This window comes from Numida meleagris, chromosome 10 (assembly GCF_002078875.1).
Source record: "Numida meleagris isolate 19003 breed g44 Domestic line chromosome 10, NumMel1.0, whole genome shotgun sequence".
NCBI classification, from domain to species: domain Eukaryota; kingdom Metazoa; phylum Chordata; class Aves; order Galliformes; family Numididae; genus Numida; species Numida meleagris.
In genome coordinates this window covers 11,711,487-11,731,215 of record NC_034418.1, presented here as the reverse complement: position 1 = coordinate 11,731,215, position 19,729 = coordinate 11,711,487, and the positions used below count along the sequence as shown (strand labels likewise).

Here is a 19,729-nt window from a genome sequence, read left to right as displayed (position 1 = left end):
CTACAACCATCTAAAGTTAGATGAGTCCTGATTTTTATGCTAGATATGGAAAAGAAGAAGTGGTCAAATCAAAACCAGTATGTGGTGCTGATAGATTAGGACATTCGTCATATTCCCCTTATTTAACATTTTATTCAGGCCACAACCCTGCCATAATATAAGGAAAACAAATGCAGAGTCCTTTCACAAGACATGGCAGTGGTTCTTATACTGAGAAACATGGAGGGAGGAAGGGTACCCCTGACCATCTGCAGAAATACACAGCGGAACTTCTAGCAGCTCAGCGCTCATGTGTGCATTCACAGCATGTTAGATGGAAAACTTCACAGACTGCCCAAGTCATGCCTTGTCATTCCTACCACACATAAAAGAGAGGAAAAGAGGATAAACTACTGCAAAGTTCTGTGTTTGCGGACTATTTCTCCTGACTGGTGACTCTTCACCTACAAAGCCTTAGGCTACCTTTATGAAGGTCATGTTGCAGCCCATGTAAATTCAGTGTGGTCAGTATCAGAACAAACCCAGCTTAAAATGGGAAATCTTTCCAAATACAGTCACCACCTGTCTTTACAAAACGTTACATGTTAAACAAAAAGCAGGCCTCAGCTATCATGCTGCCATGGAAGCTGTGGCAGAGCAGCAGGGGTGTACAGGAAGGTCTGCAGTTACCACTTACAGCTGCTTGAAACCTGGTGGCAAAATGCAATCAGTGTTAGACATAAATAAAGGAAGTTTATACATATTTTAAACAGTATCTATTTTTGGATATCCATATATTTAGGTTAAGAACATCTGTGATAACAAATCTGCAAAACCTAAAAAAAGATTTCTTTACCTACTGTGGGCTTACAGAATCTGAAGTTAAAATTCTGCTCATTGCTTGGTAAGTTAACTCATTTATCATTTCAAAATAAGCTAGCTGGTTTGCTTCCTAAGTAGCTGAAGGGGTACATGCACTTCTGCTAATTGAATCATTGTTCTCAGAAACATTGCAACTGAGTTCATGAAATACACATAAGCAGGTGTATCATAAGTTTAAGCTGGGCATTTCTATTACTATTTGTATGGAAAACCTTGAACTGTGAACTTCAGAAATGGAACTCCAATAAGCCTTCCACAGTTCAAAAGATTTCATCAGCATCTCATTTACTGAATACCTTAGGCACACCAACACAATAAATGTGAAAGAAGACTCTTCTTTCCATGTTTTGACCCTCTTTTCCAGGCCCTACAGGCTGTTTTCCCATATGACTTCAGCTACCTTTAAAAGACCTGTAATTTCCTTCACTTTTCTTCTCACTTGGAAAGTATCTGAGATTTTAAAGGGCATATTGCTAGCAGCAGGAGCTGGGAGTTCAGGAAGAAGAGGAGAGATGGTGAAAAAGAAGGATAGAAGAGAGTAACAGTAAAAGATATTCCATAGACTAAACAAAGTGTTTGTTCCAAACATCCTTCAAATTCAGAAACAAAGCAAAATTTGCTTCCTATGTGAAAATGCATAAAGCAAGCAGGTCTGAAGGAAAGAGGAAAAAAAATTCTTCCTAATGACCCTAAAAGAAGGAAAACTAATGAAAGCCACAGCACTAGCACACTGAGAACACAAGTATACAAGATGAATGTAACTTAACAAAAGTATGCATCTTGTAGAATGTACAGTTCAAAACAACCATTATCTAAAGCTGTTTTTTTGTTTGCTTTTTGTTTTGTTTTTAATAAAAAATTCTTCCTTGTGGAAATATAAGAATATTGCTGTTAAAACAACAAAGTGTTGTTATGTTCTGATATCCTTGGCAAAGGTTAAAACAAAGGCAAAAACACAAAAAAAACCCAGTTCAAAACAACAGAAAGAAAAGCTATCTCCACAAAGTTAACAATATACCAGCATATTCCTTGAAGCACTAGAACCTGGAAAGAAAAGGGAATTCTGAAGTACAAAGAACCAGTGAACTATGGAAATATAAACGGGTGCTCCACAGTTTTGTTTTGTTTTCATTCCAGATGTGCACATGGACCTTCCTTTCAATGCACCAGCTACACAGAGAAATCATCAGCTTGAATCACCTATTCCAAGTGGTACCCAGGACATCTCAAAATCAGGATCTATGTGCCTGGCACATCAAGGAGACATCCAGATTTTGGGTCCTTTCCCTGCCTACTGCAAGAAAAGGCCTCATTCCTATATCAGAGCAAAAGAAAGCTCTTCCCTTCAAACTGCTGATGGAGTCTGGTCTGATAGCATTCCACATTTTAACTCATCTTCATAATGAAGATAAAACTCCTCATTTTCAGTCAAACTCAAGTGGCCAGACATGGGCCACAGGGTAAGAACCTGCCTATCCATCAAAGACAACAGAGCTGAATCCAAATTAGTTAAAGCTGCAGTAGAAGAAACGTCAATTTTTCTCCAGTTTTCAGAGATCTTTCAAAGATAGGTCTGGTTTTACTAAGACTTTGATGAGGGGAGCTACCTCATTCTACAAAATCTAAGGAAGTGGTTTGACAGGTACTGAGCGTACACAATTAGACATTTCTATCATTCTCTGAACTTTGAGACCATCTTACCCCAATACAGCTCTGTGGATATTTTGGGACTATGTTACTCAGTTTTAGAAACTGCCACAGCATCCTGGCCATTGTCCCACTTCCTCAGCTCTTCTGCAATGTACGGAAGACCAGGCAGGACTGGACTAGTTACCTGTTGTGTTGTGAAGAGGTCTCTCAAGCTCAGGAAATTTCCAAGGGCATCCAAGACAGCCTTTTAGTTTCCTTGGGTTACAGAACAGACTCAATGTAGGATCAAGCTCCAGACGGGTGGTTTGTACAATACTGAAATACATTATCAAAGAGTAGTGTTAGTGAAGGCATTAAATTTAAAAATAATGCACACAAAGTCTGCTGACCAATGTAGATTTGCAACTATAGAATATTTACAGTTACAACCTAGAACCCAAAAACTACAGCATAGAAGTATTCAGAAGGGGGAAAAAAGGCCTAGATGGTAAGTTGGACAAACTTCATAAACATTGTGATGTATCAATGGCTTTCACTAATGGGTTTTTAGAAATACAGATCAGAGAATTAAACTTCTCAGAGAAGGTATTATTTAGTTAGGAACTTCAGACTCATTTATTTCTGACACTGCACATTAAAAAAAGAAATGCATTTTTATATATGTGTGTATGTACACACACCTGTGCATATGGCATTGTCTGAATGGGTTGTCAAGAAGGATGAGGACTTCAAATAAATTCCTCTATTCAACTTCTGGTTTTAATGGAGAAGATAGCTTATATAATTTATTTTATTAGACAGCAAGTTGGAAAAAAAATCACTGCATCTTACAAGGGAGTATGTGCAGCTTCAACACGCATCACTTGATAGTAAAATATAACATAGCTAAATAATTGGTTGTAATTAAGTCTTTACATTCCATTTCTGAGTATCACTTGTTTTGCAAAGAATGTAAGATCAATGATTATGGTTCTTTTAAAGCATAAGAAAAAAATACAGTCTTCACAATTCTACATTTTTCCCACTTTCCTGTGTTTTGTCCAAACAATACACATTTGTTAGAATATATTTCTGCTCTGCTATGAATACTTTTTCATGTATATTGGATATATCTAACATCAGTTTGCAAATAGTCCAAACTGTGTCCAAGAAGATTTAAGAGAGAATGATGTCCCTGTAATCTCAGCTGCTAACCCTTCGTACTGACAAACACCAGGCAGTCATGCTTATCTAGCACAAAGATCTTTCTTCATTTAATGCCCGCAGCTTGAGATAGTCAATCTTGCCCAGCATGTGCCTCACGTATTTCAGATTTTTATTTGTGATTTTTGTGTATATCCCCATGCTCTTCCAGGTACTGTGAGTCCGTAGCTACTTATCTATCCATACAAGGCCATAATCAAAAGCATTTTTACACCAGTATATGAATGGCCGTGTAGCACAGATCCAGGAGATCAATCACTATCACGATTGCAAGAGTTCAGTAAACAATTATAAATTGAGCTGTTGTATATAGACTAGCAAAATAATGACAAAATGATAAACCTCTAGCCATAAATTCTAGTTTATGCCATATACAACACTGAACCAAGTGATGTGCTATCACTGCATTAACATCTATCTGCTACTGAAAAATACTGTCATTTCTCTCAAATGAGCTGAAGTGAATAAAAATGTTATAAAAAGAAATACAGATTTGCTTGAATATTTAAAGTCCACAAGATTATAATTTTTTAATATTGCTTTTACCAGAAGATAAAAATATAACTAGACTTTACAGTTTGTCAGGTGAGTCATAACTAAAAACATTAGATGATTCACGCAATAATCAATCACAAAACAGGAAAACAATCTCAGTTATTAAACTTGTTGAAAAATGAAATGCCACTGCTTTACTATAAACCTGCCATGTGGTTTAAAATTTCATTGATTGCTAAGTACAAGAGCATAATTTTTTTGAAAATCCTATGCATAATAAGTATCATTTTGCTTGAATTCAGATAACTATTTGAAGAGCCTGGTAATATTTTTTCTAAATTTCCTGATAACATAAAAAAAATATTGCACAGCATTTTTTGTTTTATATTCAAGTAGGTCAAGGGTTATAAATTACACACTAAGAGGTGATAAAAGCCATATTTGAAAATGATAGGTTTTCCTTCAGGAATCTCAGATACATTTATCTTCAGTTGGTGTTGAGATAGCTAACCTAACAAACTTCTAAGAAAAAAAATTGTGTCCTTTAGACATCCATTAGAAATCAGTACAAACATTCAGGTTAAAAATCTAGAGGAACACAAGAAGGGAGATCTTGACAGGGGACGCCCAATGACTACAGAAGTCATGGAAGGCTTTGCATTGACCTCAGCAAGCCTGGGATCAGACCCAGCAGCATCCACACATGGGACAGGTCTGAACAAGGTGTTTTTATGCATTGAGCAACCAGCACATGCTGATGAGAAGACATGTGTTGGGTAGTCTTCAGCTGCACTCCTGTGCATCACACATATCCACTGCGCATCCACATGATCAAACAGCCACTACAGATATACTACCACTATTAAAGGGATGAGATCACTGCAATGGTCACATAAACTAATGTAAACAATTCTTAAGCAACATATATTTTGGATATCAGTTTAATTTTTGATGTTTCCATATTTAAAATACAAGATTTCTATCCCAGGTGTATTCTGTAAAGACATCAATGAGAAATACAACTTTTTATAATACATGTTAGTTGACTGGTCATTTGATCCTTTTGGCTTACCTGTTTTGTGTGTTTGGTGATTTTTTTTTCTATTTTTTAAGGGAAAAAAATTACACAAATCTTTTGTTGATTCAATATCTGAGATGTCTTACTGTTTAGCTTCCATTTTTCAAAATCAGAAGGTAGATTAACACAGATGCTTAAAACATCAAACAATGTCAGGTTTTTCCCAGTGAAATATTGTAGTTGCTAACACATTGTGGAAAACATGCTCAAACTATGCTGCCACACTGCCAAGTACAACTAGAAGTAAAATATATACCATCTGAAAATTCCATGCACCAATGTAATCAAAAAAGGAAGAAAAACTGCGTAAGTAATAATGAAACTAATGCAAATTTCCATGTGGACTAGGCCTCTTCAGCCTGCATTCACGTTATAGAACACACTGAAATGCTTCATATAAGCATTTCATACAATTTAACACATCTCAGGAGCTCATTCCTAGAAGTATCAGAGAAAATTACAGATGTTCTGGATCTGCAGAGCCCTTAATCCATGGAAAATGATTTCATTTCCATGATACATACACAGAGAAAGTCTCATCTTTCTCCATTTTCCGCTGCTGTGGTCTAAGAATGCGCAAGTAGCCCTCACTAAACTGTTTACCATCTAGATGAACTCATTTCCATGGAAAGCAGTACCTGCAAGCCTCTCCAGTGTAGTAACCTGCTCAAGGTTCTCTGTAGCTGCTCTCTGCTTTTAGAGATGCAGCTATTATACTGACTCTCCTTGTCTTTTCAAAGCATCTTCTTGGCAAGTGGATGCATTCTGTAGCATTTCAGAAAGAAGTCAGTGTTATCTCCCATGGCTGCCCACCGTGTTTCTCAACATCTGGCACTCAGTTGGACCAAGACTGGTATAAAATTGAAAGAGCATATGTACAAGAAAGTAAAATGAGCCAGTTAGTTTCCTCAGATTTTAATATTCACTTATCCCAATGGAGTCTATCTATCCTGTGAATGGAATTCTGGCTATATAACTTTATTTTTATGGCACCATACATGAAGTATATGGTAGTATATTATCTGTCCAGGCATTTCATTTCATTTACTTTTTTTTTTTTTTTCAGCTTGACAATGAAGCTTGGCATTGTTTGTGGTAAATCAGTGTTGATAAATAATACCCTTATTTCCCCAAGAGTTACACGTGTTCACATATTTTGAAAGAGATTGTATCCACAGACCACAATAGCCTTTTAATTGTAATAATAAAATTGAAGTAGCGATGGCTGCAAGTGTTGAGTGTTAAAAACTATGCCAAAATGATTGATGTTCCTGAACACACAGAGAAAAGGAAGATTTTTTTCTTTCATTCAGATAATTAAATTAATAGGATTCCTTTACAATTTCTGTACCTGCTTTGTTGAAAAGTTAACAGACAAGGTCTCTGCAGGAGAAGTGCAAAATAAAGAACTGCAAACAGATGAAGTAAAGAAGCTAGAGAATATAACCGATTAATTACTAATATAATTATTCTTCATACCAAGCTCAAATAAATCAAACAAACCTTTTTGGGTAGTAAAGTTGAAGAAGCAAGACTATGCATTTCATGTTTTCCACTTTCTATGTCCATGAGATAAAACATAAAGATGCAATTCCAGATTCTGTTCTCATGCCATAATTCCAAAATAACATTGGTTTTCTAAGGTTTTACATTGACTTCAGGAGAGTTGAATTTACATCACTGTGAGATCGGGATCAAACTGCTGAGGGGATATTAAAAGGAGATTAAACATGATCTTAAACAGCGATATCCCAGGAGATCCAAGGATTTTCAATTTGCAAGATTTTACGACTGTCTGAGAGCTGGATAAATTTCAAATGCAGTTGCTGATAAGAGCATTTGCGGCTGCCAAAAGAACCTGTTTTAAGGACCTGAAAGTTGGCAGAGAAACTGAGTATCATGGAAGAGTGTAACAGAACGTGCATGTCTGCAAGCAAGCGGAAGGGAACTCCATGGGTATCTGTGAGAGTATGTCTATGTAGCTGGATTCATTCCATTACAGTTATTGGAGAGGTTTACATTATTCTTTTAGCTACTCATTCAGTAAAACTTTGAGGACAGGTTTAAAGCATGGGTAAATGTATTTCAATATCAAAGTTCACATCCTTGAAAGTGTCAGATACCTTATTCTTGTTCACATGATTAAAATCAGCTCAGAAGACAGAACTGAGTTGTTTTGCTTCTTGCTGGACCCAGGATTGAATTCAGCACTTTCACATCTGAATATTAATTCAAATGACATAAAGAAAGTGCTTCATCCTGCTTTCTTTCATTAATTCATTAAATCATATTCCTACAGAATTTAATGGAAAAACTATTTTTTCTTGCAGGTCTCTGCTCTTACGCTGCCATTAGCAGCATACTTTAAGAGCATCAGTGAGATGAGTACAACAATCTAACCTGTAATTCTTGAGGCAGAGGATGATTTTCATTTCACCCAAATTAATTTCTTATCCAGCGTAAGAACACACAATATCCATCTTCTACTCTGAAAGTCACAGGCTTGTCTGATAGATTTTCCTCAATAAATGAGAATCCTAAAGAATTCTGTGAATTCTGTTCTGGTGCTGATTTATAGATAACAGATTTTGATGAGAGGTTAATGTCACATTCCCAAACCACACATGCAATTTTTAGTACTGTGTCCATTCAATTTATCTATGCATGCATGTACAAAATGAATAATCATGAAGTTGAGCAAATAAACATATGCTTTCTGTGTACAATTATGATGGTTATGTGTACGAAAGTATTAAGTAACATCCACACAGAGCAGAAAAACACATTTTTTGCAACTTTAACATTGAAAATCAAGCACTGTAAATCATCCTCTTCAGGGGTGTACTGCACTAACTGAAATGTTAAGATTTTAAAGACACCAAGAAAACTGTTGTTCTAAATAATCTAAACTACCTCTGGACATTCTACATTAAGTGTGGAGCAACACACGATGGTGTAATATGAAGATGTCTCCAAATTCGATTGCCCTTAAATTTGGATGAGAAAAAAAAGTCTTAATGAAAACATCTTCTGTAACTGAGAAGTGATTTTTCAATATTTGGACAATATGAAGCAACAATGCTCTAATTCACATTTTATACAATTATGTAACAGCTTTTCTAAAATGAAATGCACATACATTATTTTCTATTGCTAGATAAATTACATCCTGAAATCAGGCATCAAGGCTGCAGAGCCTGCTATAAAAGATCACATAAAGTATTCAAATGTCAACATAACTTCACTCTCTAGAAACAAAGTTGTCACTAGGAAATAAAATACTCTTATTTTTTGTTTATTATTTAAAAAAAATTATAAACCATGTATAGAAACATGTCCCACATGACGCTTCTGAACAGTCCATTAAATACAAAATATTTTTGCAGTATAGTATTCTTAGTCTGTGCAGCTTAAAGTTATATACATAGTCCATATGCATTTCGCCTCATTGTCCAAAATCAAATAGCATTCTTGGTGCTCAATCTTTGCAATCTGAAGTCACCTTTCAGAGCACTTGGCCCTTCAGCTTTTGTAAAAACCCAACTAAACAACCAATTAATAAAAAGAATATTTCTTTTCAGCACAAAATATTCAGTGCTTTGTCTTATTTGGCATTAACTCACATGTCCTTTTTTGTTCCCTTGTTTCAGTTATCTATGGTTTAGAATGTTTATTTCTGTAATAGATTCACTTCAAGTTTAATTTTTTTATTAGTCAAAATACTAAATTAAAGTTTTAACAACAAACCATAGGTAAACTGCCATAAAATCCAGTGTGTAGGCTTGAATGAGAGGTAGTGGGGAAGGAAAGCATTTTAGAAAAGACAACATACTGCTGTCATGTATTTTACACAAGATGTGTGAAAATGTTATTTCTAACTGGAGAACAAAATGAAATGTAGCTAAATATATATTTTTTTCAAATCGAAATGGCCAAAATCTAACTGCAATGCCCTCTCAGCAGAACACAGCACTTAGTTCTCCTGTAAAAATGATTTGCTTTCAACAAGAAAAACTAAATGTTTAAACTGTTTCATTCAGCCTACAGCATGGAAAAATTAGTTTATTACTCAGTTTAAGTAAGTTTTATGAGAACACCTAAGAGTGATTCCATCAATTAGTAAGATAATGATGCGCACAGAAATATTCCACTGAACTTTCAGATTATGAAGTTCACCGGTTTCATAACATTTTCATGAGTTTCTTCTTCAGGAACTTATGGATGGGTTCTCATGATAATATATCCAGCATAAATATCTTTTTATTATTTACATATTCTAGGGAAAAAAAAGCCAGCATAGTTTTATCGATCTTCATACATATTAGATAGGTAAAAGCCAACGACACTTGAAAAGGCAGCAGTTTAAAAGTGTAAAAACAAACATTTATAATGACTCAAATTATGCCTGAGCACAAATTTCAATCTATTCTTGTTGCATTTTGCATGACATCTGATGATTGATGGAGATGGTTAAGCGGAGTTCTATTAATAGCAGTATGATGTTAAAAATAACAAAGTTATCACACCATTATCCATTTTCTGGATAGAATAACAGCTAAGCCTCATTGGTCATCAAAATATTGTATTGTAATTAAAGTCCTTGAAGGCACGTATTTGAAAACCTATGTATCTAAGCGATCAAGACAGAAAGTTAGATAATTGGTTTTTTTTTAATTGTTAAGTAACTAGAAAATTATTGAAATAGTTAAACAGAAAAATATATAATGTAACTAATCATTACATAGCATAGATCTTCAACAGAAAACAAAAGTATTTTATAGTTTTGTAGTCTTCATAGGGCAGAGTCAGAAAAAAATCAAACAGATTTGACCTGTGTGTCAAAACTACAGGTTTACCTTGATTAAAGAAATAGTTACGCAAATCAGAGGAAAGCCATTCTATAGGCTGGTGGGTGTTTAGGGTTATTAGCTCAAAAAAAAAAAAAAATACAAGTGCCTCTGGTGATTGCTAACATTTGGGAAAAAAAAAAAAACAAAAAAAAACAACTAACATCTAACAGCAACAAAATCGAAAAAACCCCAACAACTTAATTTTAGCGTGTAGAAGAGTTACACGTGGCTTCTTTCTAAAGGTGAAGGACTTGTGTCTGAGACAAGGAGATTTTCCAATTCATTTTTTGGAAATATTTTGAAATACTAAGCAGTGGCAAGTGGGAAGAACGAGAAGCAAATCTAATTGTGTTCTTAACCGTACTAATCTATGGAATGATGACCCAAATCGCAAAAAGGAAAGAATACCTTGTAATCTAAATTAAAATGAAACATTGTCTAAAGAATCACTGGACTTGCCAATATACTGAAAACTTACGTACTGCCTTCTCAACAAGTGAAATACCGTAACTCCATTAAATATAAATGCTAAAAATCTGTCTCCATAACAAAGCAATTATAATGAGACTTGTCATTCATCTCCTTTACTAGAGTGTCGTGAGGCATGATTCATTATGTTCGTGAAGCGCTTTGAAATCCTGAGATGAAAGATGCCAAGGAAATGCAAAGTATTATCACCATAATACAAAGTTGTATTATCGTTGTCATCAAACAAAGTGCCTTAGGAAAGGGCACTTTTACACATGAATTAATTTGTGATTTTAACAGCTCACTTATTCCAAAGCAAAGCTTCTGTTGCTATTAGATCCAAATCTGGATGTAGGGAGTGAAACTATCAGGACTATATTCTTTCATTGCCAGCCCCAAGATGTCATTACTATAGAGAGCTGCATCTAAATTACAGCTTTGCACAGTGCAGTCACATTTGGTCTATGTCTGTCAATTCAGCACCTACCCTGGTGAGCAGCAGCTGCAGCTCAGGAGCACCTCTCCTTCAGGACACAGTATGTAACAACTGTCTCCTACCCTCACGCAGATGCTGCTCTAGAAAACAATGCACAGGGAGGGTGCCAAAGTAAAAATATATACAGATGCATCAAAAATAATATTAACTTTGAAAAATATTGACCTTTTCCATCTGCATTTTGCCATGCATTTCCCTGATTCCACCATCTGCACACACAGGCAGACTGGTGAAGTGCACTGCAGATGCTCCCCACCACCAACAAAGCTCTGGGGAACCCTTCTCCAGGCAGACTTGTGGCTGAGTTATGGCGTTCTCCACTGATGTTTCCTACTGACTAAATATTACTGATAGTGATTCTTCACAGAATTCAGCTATACCATTCTGTCACTTTTATTCACTTACCTAAAAGTGAGCAAATGACATCAAGGTTTAAAAGGTTACATTTTTTATTGATCTGAAAAGTCTAATTTGACCGTTGTCACTATTTTTTTTCCCATAGGTGGCATTTTTTGCAACATTTCTCAGATGAATAGCATTAAAATTAAATTCCAGCTTTGGTTCATTAGAATATTCAGGAAGTTAATACATTTATAAATCATAATTAACTACTTCTTTCTGTTTTGCTTCTCTCCTGAATTGCTTTCAATTTTTTTTGTCACTGTTCAGGAGCAGACAGAAAGTACATTAAATGCAGATTAAAGATTTTGCACCTCTCCTGGATGGAAGTAACTTTATTGTGGCTGAAATCCTCTGTTCCTGCTTGGGAAGGATCGAACTCCCATTGTTTTTTATTCATTTAAAGCTAAACAAAGCTATTAACACCAACATGTCCTATTAACACCAATATGTACAGTCTTCACATACAAGGCCTGCTGAGACTTACGTCTACAGCTGCTGAATTTTGGTATTAATTCATAAATCTGTACTGAAGTCAACGGAAGTATGCCAGTTTTCCTGTGCAGAATATTCTGCCTGTTGTTCTGACATCATACAATTACAGAAATGCTCCACCAGACTCCTTGTTTTTATCAGGAACCAGTTTATTTAAATCAAGTGTATTGTATTGTACAACACTCTTGAAAAGGCTTAAAAAGCCAAGGGAGTATAAAGAGTAGATTACTGTATTACTTACAACATGGGGGTGGAATAGCTTCATTTTTATGTAAATTCCTCTAAGGAACGATGGGTTCATTTTGCCTTGATAATGTTCAAGGTAATGGTAATTCTTAGCGGAAATATCATATCAGATATTCGGAAAAGGTTTCCATTAGAGTTCACTAGAAATTAACATATTTGTTATCCTTAATAGAATAACAAATAGACTGGTTTGAGAGCAGTATCTTTTCTTTCAGCTTTTTCTGTTGGCTTGGAAAACAATTACCTGCACTTTCAGCTCTTAGCACAGAATGCTTTGGGGGTAATTAATGGCCACATATGCCATGTACACAGGGTGAAAAGCAGATTACATGGCTATTCATCCTGACCCTGACCAGCCATCAGAGCAAACCAGACATACACATCGGCAGTCAGAGGAATGATTAGAACAGTGCTAATCCCATCCGCTAAATGGTGACATAGCGCTAATCCTACATACTGAGAAGTATTTTGCCGGTAGTTCAGTTTAATATCTCCACATCACACATATCCATCCATCTACCACAATATGGCCTCAACTTATGTTTATTTACCTGAGTTGGTCAAAAGATGAAGGACTACAGAAGGTGGCAGACAGTGAATAGAATAGCTCCTCAGTGCAGAATGAACAGTCCATTAGTTCTTGGATTACAGATTACCGGCTCTGAACAGAAAGGCCACAGACAGAAGTTTATGCTGCTTAAACTGCCACTTGCTCTCCACAACTTCTTATTTGGATTGCTCCTCTGCATCAAGAAACATTTTCCTTTGGTATACTACTTTTCTTCAAGTCACAACTACACTCATTTACATTTATGCCATTGGCAAAGAGAAATACCATGTTTCTTTAGTTGTATGGTAATCCTGGTCCCTCTACAGTTCACAACATGATTATAAAAAATAAAGCGCTGATCCTCCAAGAAATCTTTAAGACATGAAAAGCTGTCTGGGAAGCCCAATAAAGCAATATAAAATGAAGGAAATGAAACTAAAGGTACAGAAGGAAACTACAAATTGCTGCTTCTGTTCAAAGCACAGATTGCCTGAAAGAATGCAGTATGAATGTAACATTGAAGTGACCTACAGAAATCACAAACACCTGATGTTTGAGTTGCAAGGCAGAAAAGACCTAGGTAAGACATCAAATGCAATATTAAACAGTGAGGGTAATAGCTACAAGGCAATGTACGAAGGTAAAAGAAAAGAAATATTACAGAAGTCCTAAAATAAGAAGGTGCTAACTGCCATTCAGCTTGAAAGTATAAATTTTCCAAAGCACCGTAACTAGCCATACTATTCTTATTGTTATGGAAGAAGAGTGTTTCAGATGGATTCCTCCAAATACAAAGCAAAAAAAAAATAAAAATCAAATAAGAACCTCCTCTTCATCCATCCCCCCCACCCATAAAAGCAACACTCCTGAACATTCTAAGTAAATTGTACTAAAGGCCATTGAATTTGGAAAAAAAAACAAAAAAACAGCAAAACATCAGAAAGTACGCTGTCTTTAATCATTACATCATTCTTTGTAAGTAATGTCTTAGTGAGTAAGTTAACACGATTATTTGTATCATTTAGCACAACCATCTGGATAAGGAGTCCCCAGGCTTGTTCCTTTATAATGCTTGTCGTAGTTTAGTTTAAACTATCACTTTAAAAAAGAAAATGTTTGCTTTTTAACTAACCGTTATATTTACTGTTAAAATAAACACATCAGAATGTATTTTCTTCTTGAATTTTAGGTATCATGTTCCCTTACTCAACAGAAATTTGCAGAAGAATATACCCTCAGCTGTACAGTTTACAGCCAAGGAAATATGGAGCATATGGAAGCTTTGGAGCTATTCCCACACACTTACAGCCCTAATTCAGTGGCTGAAATCACTTCTTAGTCTCAGAAAACACTAGATAGAATTTGTTCTTAGTAGTTCCTCAGGGAACCTTTTGGGAACAATTCCATCACTATGGAGTAGAAGCACCTATATCCAACCACACTTTTTGGAAGAGTTCATAAGAGTTCATATACTTTGGAAGTCTCCTGACAGGAGAAGTATCTCTGTTTTCCTCCACTGATGCTTTAAATATGATGAGATGTCCATTAAGATAATGTTTAAAGCAAAACATTTCAAAAGATCAAGAACAGTAGAAATCAGGTTCTGTATTAGTAAATCCTAAATCACAGGCAGATGCTATTTTCTCAAAGTAGATTAAAAATAATACGGTGCATAAAGCAGAAATAAACACGATTTCCTTCTATCATTTTTTCTCAGCAGTGTTTCTAAGACAAAGTTCTAAGAAAAAATTATTGTTCTGGATTCTTAAGCAGGCATCAATCATCTTGTTTTTAACCTTTGTACAAAAGTTGGCCTACAACTGATTCTGTCCTGCCTTTCATGACTCTAACTACAGGAAATCTTCCCTGTGTCAGGAACACTGCAGGAACTTGTGTTCATCTTGAAATATTCATCCCATATCAGCTGAAATATTTATTTCAACTTTAGTCATTTATCCATGGTTACAAAATTTCTCTTCAATTTTTCTTCAATCCTGTTGGAACAGGCCATACAGGACTTGAGTTACACACAATCTATGGCAAGTCGAAAAGCTGCACTATGGTCAACTTCCTCCTCTGAATTTTACTGTATAAAGTGACTCATTTATTAGTATGAGAATAAACAGCACATGCCCCACAGTACACGATTCAAATCTTCTATATCATCTTGAGAGTCTGTAATCTTAAAAGTCTTAGCATTCACAGATTCCGAAGGGGAAGCCAAAGAAAATCTCAAACTGCAGCAGCACTAAGGAATTTATATGGACTAAAATACCCACCAGAACACTCTGAAACATCCAGTGAAGAAATGTTTGGTTTAGACATTCTTATTAAAATCTCCCATTAGACTAACTCAATCTGTGACCTGTTGATATTGACTTGCTCACTACAACACAGCAGTATCAATTCAGAAAGTCAAAAACATCTAGATGTTGCACATCTTATGCTACCATTATAGTGAACAATGCTCGCACCTAGTAAAATTCACTGGGGAAAACAGTAATGGAAATTTTATTTTTTTAAAAAAGGCAACATTTCCTCTATTTGAAAAGCTTTTTTTTATTCCTTGAATGAAGAATACAACATAAAAATAAATTGGATTCAGCAGTGTAGATGCAGAACCGTCTGGCTGCTAGAAAACAGCTATTGAGGTAGCAGGAGATAATTATGGATGATGATGGGACATCTCATAAAGTCTCACAGAGACAAAATAATCGATCCACACTAATGATAATTCCACTCTATCTTTCTGGCTCTTCCTCTCTTTCTTATTCTTCTTTCTTTACTACTACTCTTATTTAACCTTCAGCTAACCATTTAAGCAACCACTGAGCAGCAGTAATAATTACATTAAATCAATACCATGGTATATAATCTTGCTTTTTTGCATTAATGTCAGGAGGTTTTCTTCTTTTTAATATAACATTCTTAATGCTCCCAGTATGGTAAGAATGTATTTTCTATTATTTGCAGTGCTTTCAATTGTTACTGCAATTGTAATTATTTTCCAAATTTTGAAAAATGCCTCCCTGGCAGGAACGAAGCTCTTAGCTTAATTTCATCTTCCTGCCAGTGACTTGCTTTTGATCTGGGCGTAACTCTACATCTGACAGCAACTGTTTAATGATTGCATCAGTCAACATTTAAATAAGAATTATTTAAAAGTTCTCAGAATTCTCGCTGACAAAGTGACAGGAAAGTACTATAATACTGGAGCTGATGTAGCCCCAGCAATAAAGGCAAGAAGTGCAAGAGAAAGAAAAAAGCAGCATATTTACTTTTCAGCTTTGTTGCAATTCTGGCTATCCTATTGTATTACCCATTACCGGTGACTTTTATGAATTAGTTCTGCAAAGTATAAATGTCTAAACAGATTTAATAAGTATTACAGCTACTAAGAGAGTACTAGCAAAAATGTTGTAAAGCATTAAAATATTAGCAGTAACATTTCAAATAAACAGTGCATACAAATGAAACTGTGAAATTAAATATTTCTGCTGGCTCTGTACTTTAAGAAAATATTCAAGTTTCACTCTCAGAACCAGTTAGGAAATTCATTTAACCTGATTACGCCCACTGGAAGCGGTTTGGACTGCAAAAGATGAGACAGCACAACGAGTAGATTTCAAAAACATTATTTTAACCAGACCCTCTGCAAAAAAAAAAAAAAAAAAGCATCAAAACACACAAGCAAGACTAATGTTTAACAGTTTGATTTGTAGCTAGAACTGCACCAACAAACTACTACTTTGTCTCAGTAATGTCACCGTGACAACAGGAACTTTCAGTGACAAATGGAGGATTTGAAAGACTGAATGTGAATTTTACAGAAGAATATTAAATTCTTTGATGAGTACAGTTAACATAACAAACAGCAAACTTATATGGGGGAAATCCTAAACGTACCTGGCACCAAATGTGTTGAAATCAGACAAATTCAAACTGGGCATATATTTATAATGGATAACTGAACACAGTAATAAATAAGGAGAACAGTGCCTTCATTTCTTCCCATCTAGAAGTTTTTCTTATTAAAATGATATTGCTTCATTAATATGATGGGGCGCAGTACAGTGAAGTAAAAGGGCAAGATTTATTACACCTTAAAGGTCAAACTAGATAATCTAATGGTTCCATCCAATCCTGAAATTAAAAACCCTTTTTGATTACTTGGTCTCTAAGCTCCGTACGCATGCATTTATAAATGCCTGTACTACACAAGGAATTTCCTTCATACTTCTTTACTTGTAATTGCTATTGTTCTGGACATTGATTTTTTTTTTTTTTTTTTTTAATGCAGAACAGGATAGCTGAAGAGTTCTAGTATCTTTCCTTAATTTATGTTTATTTATGTATTAAATGCCAGTTGCAGAACTAGTCCCATTATTGCTGATAATTTCAGCACCACTATTCCTTGTCAACATAGCAAAGGCTGTTAATATTGAAATATAAAATGTTCAAATGGAAATTTTAGATGATTACATTTTTTCACAATTATGAAATATAGAATTTTGACTTTTTAAATTCAAAAATTATTTTTTTCAGAGCAAAAGGATGCATTCAAGATATACTCTTATGAATAAGATTTGTATTTTCTGCTGCCTATGGAAATAGCTATAAAGTTGAGTTGGCAAGATTAGTTAACATGGCATATATGGAAATGGAAAAAAATATTATATAATTTTGAAAAAGCAAATCTAATCTTGAAATATCTAGTGAAATCTGTATGGCAGATAAATATATACATCAAATAATTTGTAGTCCATTCCATCCCCATTTTTATTTTGGAAAAGCCTACAGAAAGCAGTACGTATAGAGCAATATTCCCTGCATAATTATATAGAATAGATAACCACCAATACTATTTTTCTGTAATTAAAAAATGTGCTTTTACAATGTATTTCAGCCTTTTCATAGAGGTAAATCTCTATCCAAGCATGCTGAAACTAAAAATGTCAAGTTGAGGGAAATAAAAAATGTGCTTTGGATTAGAATTGCACATAATGAAGAAAGAATTCTAGCCAAAATAAAGCAAAACCCACATTACTTTCTTGAGTTGAAGAATCAGAATATATTGTTTCCCCTTTTTTAACTCATGAATTTGAAAAATGTTTCCTCGTTAGGATATAATCAGCAACATGTGTGAGAAAGATCTAAACTGATGATACTCTCACAAAGCAATGAAAGAAACAGATTTTCGGAGATAAAATTCTGATTTCATACAGTATATACATAATTGTAACTACAAAGGAGAAAGCATAAATTACTAAAAACACCTGTGATCAATTCACTTTAAAAAGCAAATATAATTGTTCTAAAATTCCATAGTTAGCTCCCCAAAATATTTGTCAGAACATCACAGAGGAAAAAAAACCTTCCAGCTAAATCTATCCAAATACCGAAAGTTTTTTAAAAAATCTCTGTGCCTTAAAAATGCATTGAATCCATTATTTGACAAAAGCATAATTTAAGAATCTTATAACACTTCCATTTTAAAATGTAATTTGCATAGTTTGTTTTTTCATTTAAAAGACAATAGCAAGAATTGTTTCAGAGCATAGACTCATTCTTTGTGCTGAGTAAAGCACCCAAATATCTGATATTTTCTAAGATCGTGTGATTTACTGCAAGTTTCCAAACAGAACAGAGCTAAAAGATCTCATCTTGATGCCATTCATATTCATTTACCAAATAAGGCCACTTTTCATGGCCAAATATCAATTCGTGCTGGAGAGAGTGTCAGAGCACAGAGATCTGCACAAGCACACTCGTTATAGCATAGTGATTCCTCAACATTTTCCTTCATGTTCTTGTCAAAAATGAAGAAAGTTAAATACTGACCGACCTTCTCCTCCTTTCAGGCATTTAATGACTATCAAAATAATAATTTTAGTCTCCCTTCTTCTCTTCATTCAATATGTGGATACCGGGAAGCATTCACCAAACTACACTGAGGACAGAATTTTCCCCCTTTCAGTTTTGAAGGGGATAAGTATGAGAGATAGCACAAAACCACAATCACAGATCAAGTAAAACTTAAGAAGACTGGCTTCAATGCAGTTGATGTTAAGATTAATGATACACTGTTTCTCTCTTTAGTCCAAATATTTCTGGAAATTTTCTGAACATGGGTAAGATTTTGTGATGGTGCAATTGGAAGCCAACAAATCTGAGCAAGCTTATTCCTGCAGATGTGCCCTTATAAGACGAGCTTCAAAAATCATAAAGAAATGAACACAGTATGAACACAATTCCAAATGTAACTTTACTGATTTAAAAACAAACAATAGCTCTGTTAGAAACTGGCAGCATTCCCTATAATAATATTTAAACAAGGAAAGACTGAATACAATATGCACAGGCATACTCCAACTATTTTAAAATGACATATTACTGTATACTTTATGAGAAAAGCTCTACTAGATTTGTCAAGTAACTTGAGGTCCTGCAATTCAAATATTCACTGCACATAAAAATTGTTTGTTCTTTCAAGAGTTCATGCTGTATCATTATCAAAAAAGGAGGCTTCCATCTGAGGGATGCCATCTTGTATACAGCAGGAATATCACACACTTTCTCTTACATCGTTTCTTGAGATAAAGGCTTTAAAATGACCAATGTCCCATCGCGAGTTGTGGACAACCTGATCCCTGTCTGCCCAGTCAGATGTTATGCTCCTCCAGGAGTAAATTTTGCTTTCCCTAGGAAATGCCAGCTTTTGTGAGAAGTCTCTGCAATGCTGCTTAAGGACATTGAAACTTCCCAGCAGCTGCTAAAGACTCAGAGCAGTTTGTCCCAGCAAATACTTTTCCAGTACAAGGTCTGCTAGATTTAACTGCTTGACACTGTTTGAGCCCAAACCCATGGCATAACTGGAAATTTTTACGCTGACACGCATTTGCAGGGTCTGTCTGATTCTTCAAAATGTACAAGAGTTA

General features: G+C 35.0%; 1 protein-coding gene across 2 annotated transcripts in view; it reads right to left on the bottom strand.

Annotated features, from left to right (window-relative positions):
• Nucleotides 1–19,729, bottom strand: part of CDH11 (cadherin 11) — a 232,403-nt gene that overhangs the window by 80,916 nt on the left and 131,758 nt on the right. For both annotated transcript variants that reach the window (XM_021408541.1, XM_021408543.1), the window contains exon 3: nt 2,696–2,826. The gene's annotated coding sequence lies outside the window, so the exon portion shown is untranslated. The remainder of the gene's footprint in view (nt 1–2,695; nt 2,827–19,729) is intronic.